This window comes from Physcomitrium patens, chromosome 1, assembly GCF_059467195.1.
Source record: "Physcomitrium patens ecotype Gransden chromosome 1, ASM5946719v1, whole genome shotgun sequence".
Classification (NCBI taxonomy): domain Eukaryota; kingdom Viridiplantae; phylum Streptophyta; class Bryopsida; order Funariales; family Funariaceae; genus Physcomitrium; species Physcomitrium patens.
Window position 1 is genome coordinate 2,386,079 of NC_143410.1, and position 10,553 is coordinate 2,396,631.

The following is a 10,553-nucleotide window of genomic DNA, read 5'->3' on the forward strand; positions in this document are numbered from 1 at the left end:
ACATGAAGAAATGTAAGCCTACATATAAACCTTTGGAGGCCAATTTGATGTTGATGAAGCTCATAGATGAAGAATTTGCTAAAGTTGAAGGTCAAATGCTAGATATTCCATATTAGATAGTAGTAGACTCACTTATGTATGCAATGGTTGGCACAAGGGTGGATCTTGCATATGTAGTGAGTATTATGAGCCAATACATATCAAAGGCTAGAGCAATCCCTTTGGCAACTATTAAAAAGATTATGAAATACTTAAAAGGTATTTTATATTTTAAATTATATTTTGAAAGTAATAACATTACTTTGCATAGTTATTGTAATGCGGATTGGATTAGAGTTGCAAATGATAGAAGGTCAATAACGAGGTATGTTTTCTATCTTGGAATGAAAGCAGTTTTGTGAAATTGTAAGAAACAAGCAACAATTGCAAGATCAATAATGGAGGTAGAATACATAGTAGTAAATTATGATACAATGGAGATAATATGGCTTAGACAACTTTTGGAGGGCATTGGAGTAGTACAAATAGAAACAACAATAGAATGTGACAATCAAGGATGTTTTGCGCTTACAAAGAATCCAAAGCATCATCAAAGACCAAGTACATTGTCATTTAACATTACTTCATAAGTGAGAAGATTGAAATGAGAGTGATTAATATAAAGTATTATGCAACAAAAGACATACTTGTTGATTTGTTGACAAAGACATTAGTAAAGGATAGGCATTGCATGTTAATAAAAGAATTAGGATTGAAAGCCTTTGACCAATAGAAAAGTAAGAGTATTAAAATAAGTAAATAAAAATAAAAATAGAATAAGTTATAATACAACACCCTTGCTGCAACAAATCTCATTGCAATCTATAGATCCAGTCGTGAAAATTGCTCCTTTGAAGTTGAGTGATCCAAACTACCACGGCGACCAACCCCCTTCACTTAGAAATTTGCTAAAAATTCAAATTATCTTCAAATCCAGCGAAACTTATGCCCTTCAAAGCTTAGCTTATAAATCTTGATGCTTCCGAAATTTCAAATGAATCCAGCAATCAAGCACTGATAAATGTCTTTCTAAACTCGATTAATCCCAACTGCGAAGGTTGTCAACCCCCTCACACTCAAAATTTCACCAAAAATTTAATTCAACTCTGAATGGAGCGAGACTTCTTTGTCAAAAAGCTAACAACAAAAGCTAAAACCACAAAAAAAATCACATTAGAACTAAAATAATTGAATGACTGATGGAGGGAAATCTGAGGCTCTTGAAATCCTTGGAGTAATTGAGAGGCCAAAGGAGCTATTCACCACAATGAAACGTGTTTTAAGACCCAATGACTATCATTTGCAACTCGAAATCCATCCACATCCACCCATAAAATTCATAATGAGATTTAAAATCTAAATGAAATTAAAATTAGGATTTTTGGCCAAATTTTAGCATGGCTTCATCCTTCACCAAAAGAGAAGAGAGAGAGGGCTTGGAAAACCAAGCCTCTCTTATACAATTGAGTGGAGGCTCGTAGAAGGGTGGCTACATCTCCACCCTTGATTTTTCAGATTCCTAATCTAGATCTATGGCCTTCATTCATCCAAGACCAAATCTCGTTACCAAGGCTGATAGCCCTTGTAAGTAGTTAAGAAGGCATTTTTTTTGCAAATCTAACTTCACTATTGTGTTCAAAACACCTTTTTAAGCTAAGATCGACTACTCTTATGCCCCAATCCATGCTCAATTATAATTTCCATGGAAGTTTTTACTTATAAGGATCTTGGCAATTTTTTTGTGAAATTCTTCAAAATGAGAATTTCATTGCTTCTCTTGTATTTAGAAGGAGAGGTTGCTGATCTTATTTTCTTCACTCCACGAAGTAAATCCGGTGCCACCATTGCATTAAAGAGACTCCCATTAAGTAGAAGAACCACCATGCCGCTTAAATTTGCCGAATTTGGAGGAAAAATCCAAAATTAGCATTGCTAACTTTCCTAAATCTTTTAGAGAATTATAATTCCAACCCCTAAATCATGTGAATTATTATAGACGAACTCATTGGCTTTTAGTCAACCCTTATAGTAATGACCAACAACCTTTAAATTATTAAACTAACTAAGTTGTTATTCTAATTTTCTAACTCTTGTCACTTTAGTCCTAATTAATCTAATTCAAAAAATTAGGCTATGATTTATATCATGAGGGATTGTAATCCTAAAAATTCTATAAAATTGAATTCTACTTATATAAATCCTAATCTAACATGTTTAATTATTATAAAATAGGAAAATAATAAAAATTTAAATTTTAGAGTATAATTGAGAGCTAACATGTGGTGCACCATCTGTGGGCTATTTGCCATGCAAATAGAATGGATCCTTGAGTCTCTTACAAGTGAAGGTAGTGTCTTTTCCAAGGGCACATGGTCAATTGAAATTCGAAGAATATGGTTCTTAAAAATAATAAAATCATAATATAAAATCCGATATCAAATCCTCTCAACTCTAATATCCATTTATTAATATTATAAATTAAAATATTGGAACTCATCCTTCTTCCTCAAATAATGTCAATTTGGAGTACTATAGAAAAATAATTAGAAGTTAAAAAGTTGAAAATAAAAATAACCATATCCTCCCTTCTTAGAGCAAATTCTAACCTATAAATAATAAATTAATTCAATTGGCCTCCCTCCTCCATCAAAGTGGATTTGGATTAAAAAAAAAGAAGTGAAAACGGAAGAAGAATAATAAAATAAGAAGTTGTTAATTACTACATGAGAAGCAATGTCTTTTTTTTAGCAATTTGGACCTAACCTATGTAAATCATCTAATACAAGTTAAGAAAGTGAAATAAGATTGAATAATAAGAGCAAAAGATGAAAATTACTCACTCAATGCCATCCACACTATATCTTGGGCCTATCTCATGGAAGAATATTCATATTATATTTTAATTTTATGTATTTTTAATAAATGTGTGAATGCCCTATAAATCATACTATCTCGCTTAACTTCATAATATTAACATCCTCTCTTGAAACTATAAAGAAAAAAAAAAGAATAAGAGAAGAAGAAAAATTTGAGATATAATAATAATATTATAAAAAGAGGCACCTAGCTAGTATTTCGCCTTTGTGGTTGCTAATAAATCCCCAATCAACCGTCTTTGAGGGTTGATTAATATTGATCTTTTATAGCTTCTATTTTGCTCTCCAACATACTATTTGATATTAAAAAAATATAATCTATAAAAGAATTTTGTTCCTATCGTCACACTTTGTATTCTTTGCAACGTTCTCCTATTGTTCGTGTAGGAAATAATGAGCCATCTAAGGTCTTCAATTATATAGAGTTGTTGGTGGAGACATCCACCACAATATAAGGGCCAATCCATACAGCATCATATTTTCTTGAGAATTCCATTTTTTGTGCATCTTGACTCACATACCAGGCTCCAATGCCCTCTTTTTAATCTTTTTATCAAAAGTTACCTTTCTTTGGCATTGAATGGCCTCAATATTTTAGATTGCCATTTTTCTAAACTCATGCAAAGCTTCTAATTGTTCCATCTTATCTTTCACTGATCTCGACCAGTCCAACCTTTCCTGGTTTGCAATCCGTAATGAAGGTATTTCAAGCTCAATGAGTAAAATGGCTTTTATTCCATACATCAATGCAAATGGTGTAATACTTGTAGTTACCTTATATGTGAATCTATATGCTCAAAGAGCTGCTGTAAGCTTCACATCCCAATCCTTCTTGTTGTTTACTACAGTTTTGTGTAAAATCCTTACTAACGTTTGATTCATTCATTTTGCTCTTCCACTGGTTTGAAGGTGATAAGGTGTAGTTTTTCGATGTTGGATGGTAAAGATAGATGTGATTTCTTTGACATTCTCATTGAGGAAATGAGTTCCTCTATCACTTATTAAGATTTTTGGGCTTCCAAATCTTGCAATGATATTTTCATATAAAAAAATTATAGTTTGTTTACTATCTAAACACTTCACTCCCTTGGCTTCAGCCCATTTGGTCAAGTATTCTATGGCCACTATAATAAATTGGTTTCTCTTTGAAGAAGTGGATACTATAGGTCCAACATAGTCAATTCTTCATTGTTCTAAAGGTGCTAATGGCAGTAGTGGATGCAAAGGCAATTGCATGTGTAGATCATTACGTGTATATCCATGGCATGTATCACAACATCGAGCGTGGGCCTCTGCATCTGTAAAGAGAGTTGGCTAGAAATACCCTACTCTTAAGATTTTTTGTGAGATGAGTCTTCCTGAAAAATGACCACCACAAGCACTATCATGGCAAGCTTCTAGGATAATAGGGACTTCTTCATATATCATGCATCTTCTTAGAATTCCATCAATGCCCCTCCTGTAGAGCTTTCCACCTAATAAGATGAAATGTGTACTGTTCACCCTAATCTTTCGCCTCTCTTCTTTGTCTAATCTTTTAGGATAAGTTTGAGATGATAAAAATTTTGTCAAGTGATTGTATCATGTAGGAATGGCCTTTATCATGAATAATTTACTATCTGAAAACTCATCATCTACATCCTTCATTCTCAATTTATTAGAAATTCTTGACAAATGATCTACTTGGAGATGCATCTTTCCTGGCTTGTAATGAACTGTATAATCTAACTCTGCCAGCAGTAGTACCCATCATGTAAGTCTTGCATTTAAGTCTGGCTTATTCACCAAATATTTGATAGCCATGTGGTCTACAAAAAAGACTACACGATTCATTAACAAGTAATGTCGAAATTTCTTTGTCGAAAATACCATTGTCAAACATTCTCATTCTATAGTAGTGTAATTTCTCTCTGCTGTTGATAATTACCTACTGGCAAATGCTATAGGATAGTATACCTTGCTTCCATTAGTTGGTTGATATAACGCGCTTCCTAATGCTACTACTCAAGCATCATAGTATATATGAAATGGTTTGGACCAATCTGAAGGTCTCAGAACTGAAAAACTAGTGAGTTTATCCTTCAACTCATCAAATCCTCTTTGACACTCCTCTATCTATTAGAATTTAGTCCCCTTCTTCATTAGGTTAGTGATGGAGGCTATTGAAGTTGCATAGTCCTTTATGGTATCTCTATACCAACTTATATGATCTTAAACCTTCCGTACTCCATTCACATCTTTTGGTGGATGTAATTCTACTATCACTTTAACCTTCTCAGTGTTTGGTTCTTTCCTTGCTTGAGATACAATATAACCAAGCAATGCATCTTGTCGTACTACCAAATAAAATTTTTCAGGATTAATGGCTATACCAATTTGATGACATCGAGTTAATGCCTCTTTTACCCAACTTAAGTGGTCTATAGCCTTAAATTGAATACTAAAGTCATCAATAAAAACCATCATTGACTTGTATAAGAGGTCCGAGAATGCATATGTCATTGCTCGTTGAAATGCAGATGGTGCATTGCAAAGACTAAAAGGCACGACTACATAAATGAATGTTCCTCATAGTGTGATAAAGGCTATTTTATGCTAGTCTTTTGGTGCTATTGAAATTTGATTATAGCTTGAGTAACCATCCATAAAAGTATAGAGCTCGTGTCTAGCCACTTCATCTAGAATGGTATTCATGAATGGAAGAGGGAAGTGATCTTTACAAGTATACTTGTTCAAGGCTCTATAATCAATGCATATATGGAATTTTCCATTTTTCTTCTTTATCAATACCATTGGAGACATCCAACCTATGATTTCTATTGGTTTAATGAATCCAACTTGAAAAGTCGCTCCAATTCTACTTTTACTATATGTTACAATTTTGGATTCATCATGCGTTTCTTTTTGTCTAATGGAAATAGTACTAGGAAATAAAGGAATGTGATGTTCCACAATGTGTGCTAGAATCCCTCTTAGATCTAAATAAGACCATGTAAAGACATTCCTAAATTCCATAATTAAATCTTTGTACTGAGACACCTTGTGATTGCTTATTTTACTTATTCCAAAAAAAAAATCCAAGAATAAACCTGTATAGGGGGATTCGAATACAGAAAATGACTAGTTGCTTAAGCGTTCACATTAGGGTCACACAATCAATTACCTCCTGAATGTATCGTCTCTATTTTCAATATCTGAATACACAAGGAAACTATAATCTCCTCCTTCACCTTATTGGTCTCTTCCTTACAACAATTCAGTCATACCAATAACTGCTATTTCCACCAATATATTCACCTTCATAATCTTCAACTGTAATATTGCACCTTCACAGCTTTCAGCACACAATTACCTTCATTCCAATCACTGGAATTCTTCACACAGAACTGCCATTCACATTACAGTATTTCACATAAACACAGACTCATTCTATCTACTAAACTACAATCAGATTTCAGCATTCAATCTTTCTTCTTCTCCAATAATACCAATCACATTTCCATTCTCCTATATACTTTTCCTTGATTCTCAAGATTTTAATCGTTGTTGTGTTGTAACACGAGTATACCGTGAAAATATAAAGAAAAAGGACTTTTATTAATGTTTAGTTACCTCGAATATTGGGAGCAATGACCAATTCTAGTGCAAATAGTGAGAGGCCAGGGTCAATCACCCCGTTACAGTCAGTTGGGGCATACTGAAATGCTCCGTTTGATTCCAATAACAAGAGTGAGCTGAAAGAGAAAGGACCAATTCAATGACAGGTGAACTTGGTTTGAAGAGCCAATTGGATCCAATTTCAAGACATCCAATCCAAATCTTACTACGGGCCTCTTAGCCAATATGAGACCTAAATTGGTCAGAGAAAGCGTTGACGGCGGGAGCCAATTCCGGATCCAAGACGAAAGATTGAAGAAATTTAAAGGCTAGGGTTTGAAAAAGGAGAGAATTAGGATTAAAAGAGAGGATAGATTAAGAAATGAAGGGAGAGAGAATAAGATTTTTTTAGAAGGGTCGGAGAGCTAGCTTTTTGCTTTGGGAGGAGAAAAAAAATAGAAAATTGAGGTTTTTTTTCTTCGTAGGGTTTTGGGAAGTCTAAGGCAATCGTTGCTAAAGTCGGTATTGTATTGGTGAATCGGGATTTTTAATGAAGTGGGTGTGATTACTCTTGAATGTTTTGTGAAATCAAAGTTACGTCTATGATTGAAGAATTAAAAAGGTGTCTATAGGATTGAGTGTGCGGAGTGAATGAAATTTATTGGGTTAATCTAATGAGACAGTCAGTGGATACAAGATCGTGAGTATAAAGCGGTATCAAAGATTAGCAGTTTGGGTTGTTCGGGGTTCTCTGTAATGTCTAGAGACCTACCAGCTAGGGCTAAAAGGACTTTGGCGAGCAGTCGAAGGACATCCGTATAGATTTACGATATATTCTTGTAATTGTTTATATTTCAATAGTCAAAAACTGATAGACTGCTTGAATATTAGCGAATTTCCATACTACCTTCTACAACCAGATGCCCGGTGCGTTCTCGAGCAGGAAAGCATGTAATACGACATAAGTGGTGAATCCGACGTGAAAGCTTGAGGTGGAAGGTATTGGATTTGATTTGATTTTATTTTTATTTTTATGGAAAATAAAAATAAAAATTTTGAAGGATCTTTGGGAAGAGTTTCTAGTGGGGGTTCTTCTAAAGGAGAAGGTATGCACATGGATCCGTCTATTACTAGTATGTTTCAAGCCTTCTCATTATCAATGCAGCAACAGCAAAGCAATGATCGAAAGGAAGCTTTGGCAACCAAAGGATTGCAAGCAGTGGTCAATAAAATTGATCAATTTGATGGAAGGAATATTTCAAGATATTTAAGATGTTATGTTCGTGAAATGGAATTTAATCAGGTTTCTGAGAAGAAAATGGTTGAATTATTTGGACTTGCTACGATACTAGAGATAAGAGACCATATTACATCGATTACGGATCATTATGGGAATTCATGGGAGGTTTTCTCACATGCATTGAAAGTCAAATATTTCTTAGAAGATGCTGATTGCGTTACTAAGAAGCTATTTCTGGAATGGATTGAACGGCCTAATAAGAATTTGCAAGCAACATAGCTACCAAGGGAATTTGAGAGGTAGTACTCTCAATTATCGAAGGTAGAAAAATTGACATTGGAGCCGAACAAAGTTGATCTATTTCTTCAAGCTGCTGATGGAGAATTGCAAGGGAAATTAGAACTCCTTCTTGAAGACAAAGAAGAAGATGAAGGATTAACAACAAAGTGGAAGAATATTGAAGATGTGGTGGGATTGTTTACAAAATGAGAAAGGAGGAAGGATAGGAGCAATATTCCAAAAACAATACAAGCACCCAAAGCTCCAGTACATACAACACCACCAACAATACCTACAGTTCAACCTTCGACATCCTTATCAAAGAAAGCAGATATGGGGATGGAAGAAATTATGCAAAGAATGCAAGATCTTCAAATCAAATTGGCAAGACTTGAAGAGAATACTTCTAAAAATAATTCAAAGAATGTTTCAAAACAAAGATATATACGAAGATGCATTTGGTGTGATGACGCTTCATACACTAGGAAAGATTGCACTGAATTTAATAATATGATACGACAAGGAATTATTTGCTGGAAAGATGGAAAGATAGCATTAAAAGATAGGGAGGATCTTCTTCAAACCAATTTTGGTAAGGGAAGAATGAGAGCATTGGTTCAAGATTACCTAAAAGAGCGCAAAACAGTAACACAAGAAAGTGCAAGTTATGGTGCTAGAGTAGATGATGACCTTGGTTGAAGTACGAAAACTAGTGAATTTTGGGCTTCTGCCATTTCTACAATGAAAGAAGGGAAATTATCTCGAAAAGCGTTATTGAGGACTACACCTACAATACGAGGTGCAATAGGTTGAGAGGATCCTGTTAAATCTCTTTCAGTTCATGCATATATTGCTAAGAACCAACATGAAGCTTTGATGGAAGAAAAGAGACGAGGAAATTTTGATGATACGAGAGAAGGAAATTCTTCTAAGAGGCAAATTTGAGGAGACAAGGCTCGGGAGGCAGCTTCACAAGAATTGCCTGTAAAGGATACCTCAGCATCATTAGAAGAAAAAATAAGATAGACAAAAGATAAGGGCAAATCAATTGCTTATAAGCTACTTTTTGACATTGAAGCGGCAACAAATTTGAAAAGAGTGTTGGAAGAACGTATATTAAATGCTAAGATGGAATTCACATTGAAAGAAGTTTTGGAAATTGGAAAGAAAGAGTTTCATGATGTTATCATTGACAGCATTAAGCAAAAGAGGCAATTAATGGGTGAAATTGGAATGAGTCATGCTATTAATGCAAGAATATATAAAGATAAAGAAGAGGTTGATATTGGTTATAAGCAATCAACAAATGAAAAGAATGGGTATAATCAACGAGTACGTTTCGAAGATTATAGTGATAAGGAAATGAAAACTTAGAGCCATTATACTCAAAAGTATTGGGCAAGGGCAACTACTGAGGTATTGGTGAAAGTAGGAGATATAGAAGAACCAATTGTTGCTTTAGTCGACCATGGTTCTGAAATAAATCTTATGTCTAAAGATCTTTATAAGAAGCAAAAATAGCCAATTGATATGGAACATGGATGGGCAATACTAGTAGCTAATAACACATGGGGCGAATTATATGGAGCTTGTCCAACTGTCAAAATTCAGATTGGGGATGTTGCAATGGAGTAATATTTTTTTGTTCAAGATACAACGTCTTATCCGTTGATTTTAAGACAATCTTATATTACGGCAACACGGATGGAAACAAAAGTACTTGGCGATGGTTTTGCTTATGCAGGGTACGTAGCAAAGATGGGAAAGAAAGCTGTACAATTTCTAACAGTATCTTCTAACCATGAATGGAATCGAGATAGGTTGAGGGAGAAACCATTGCCAAAGATTGTTGAAGGATTTAAGGATTTTGGGGAGGTACCACTATAAAGCGAGATTATGGAGGTACAAAAGAGGAGGTACTCTCGCAAGATAAAGGTGCCTTTGATGCGAGTTTTATTGGTATATTGGAGAATGGAAATATTATGTATAAGAAAGTTGATGATTTTAAAAGAAAAGAAAGAAAAAGATTATATAATATTGAAGGAGAATTACGCAAATTAGGTACATTGCAAGATGATGAGAGGATTTTAGGTGTTTATGAAGAAAATGGACTGGAAGATTCATTGGAATTGATTACATCTATTGGATTAGGAGATAATGATAAGATTGTTGAGATTCATTCAAGAGAGGTTTATACCATACTTGAATCTTTTCAAGCACCAAAAGTCACTGTAGAGACAAGATATAAAACGGTAGATAAGAAGGTAAAGCCTGTTGCCAAACGATTATCAGAAGATTCTAAGGAACAAATGAGAGAAGCATCAAAAGAAGCAAGTTTAAGAGATCCAATGAGTATTGGACATCAGTTTACTAAAGAGAATTTTGAAGAATTGAAGATTGGTTTTGATGGTTCTTTATTGCTGAAGGAAATTACTTACTTCAAAAAGATGTTGGCTAAACAAGGTAGATCGTTTACCTTCGAATCTCATGAAATTGGGTGTGTGGATCCGAATATTATAACA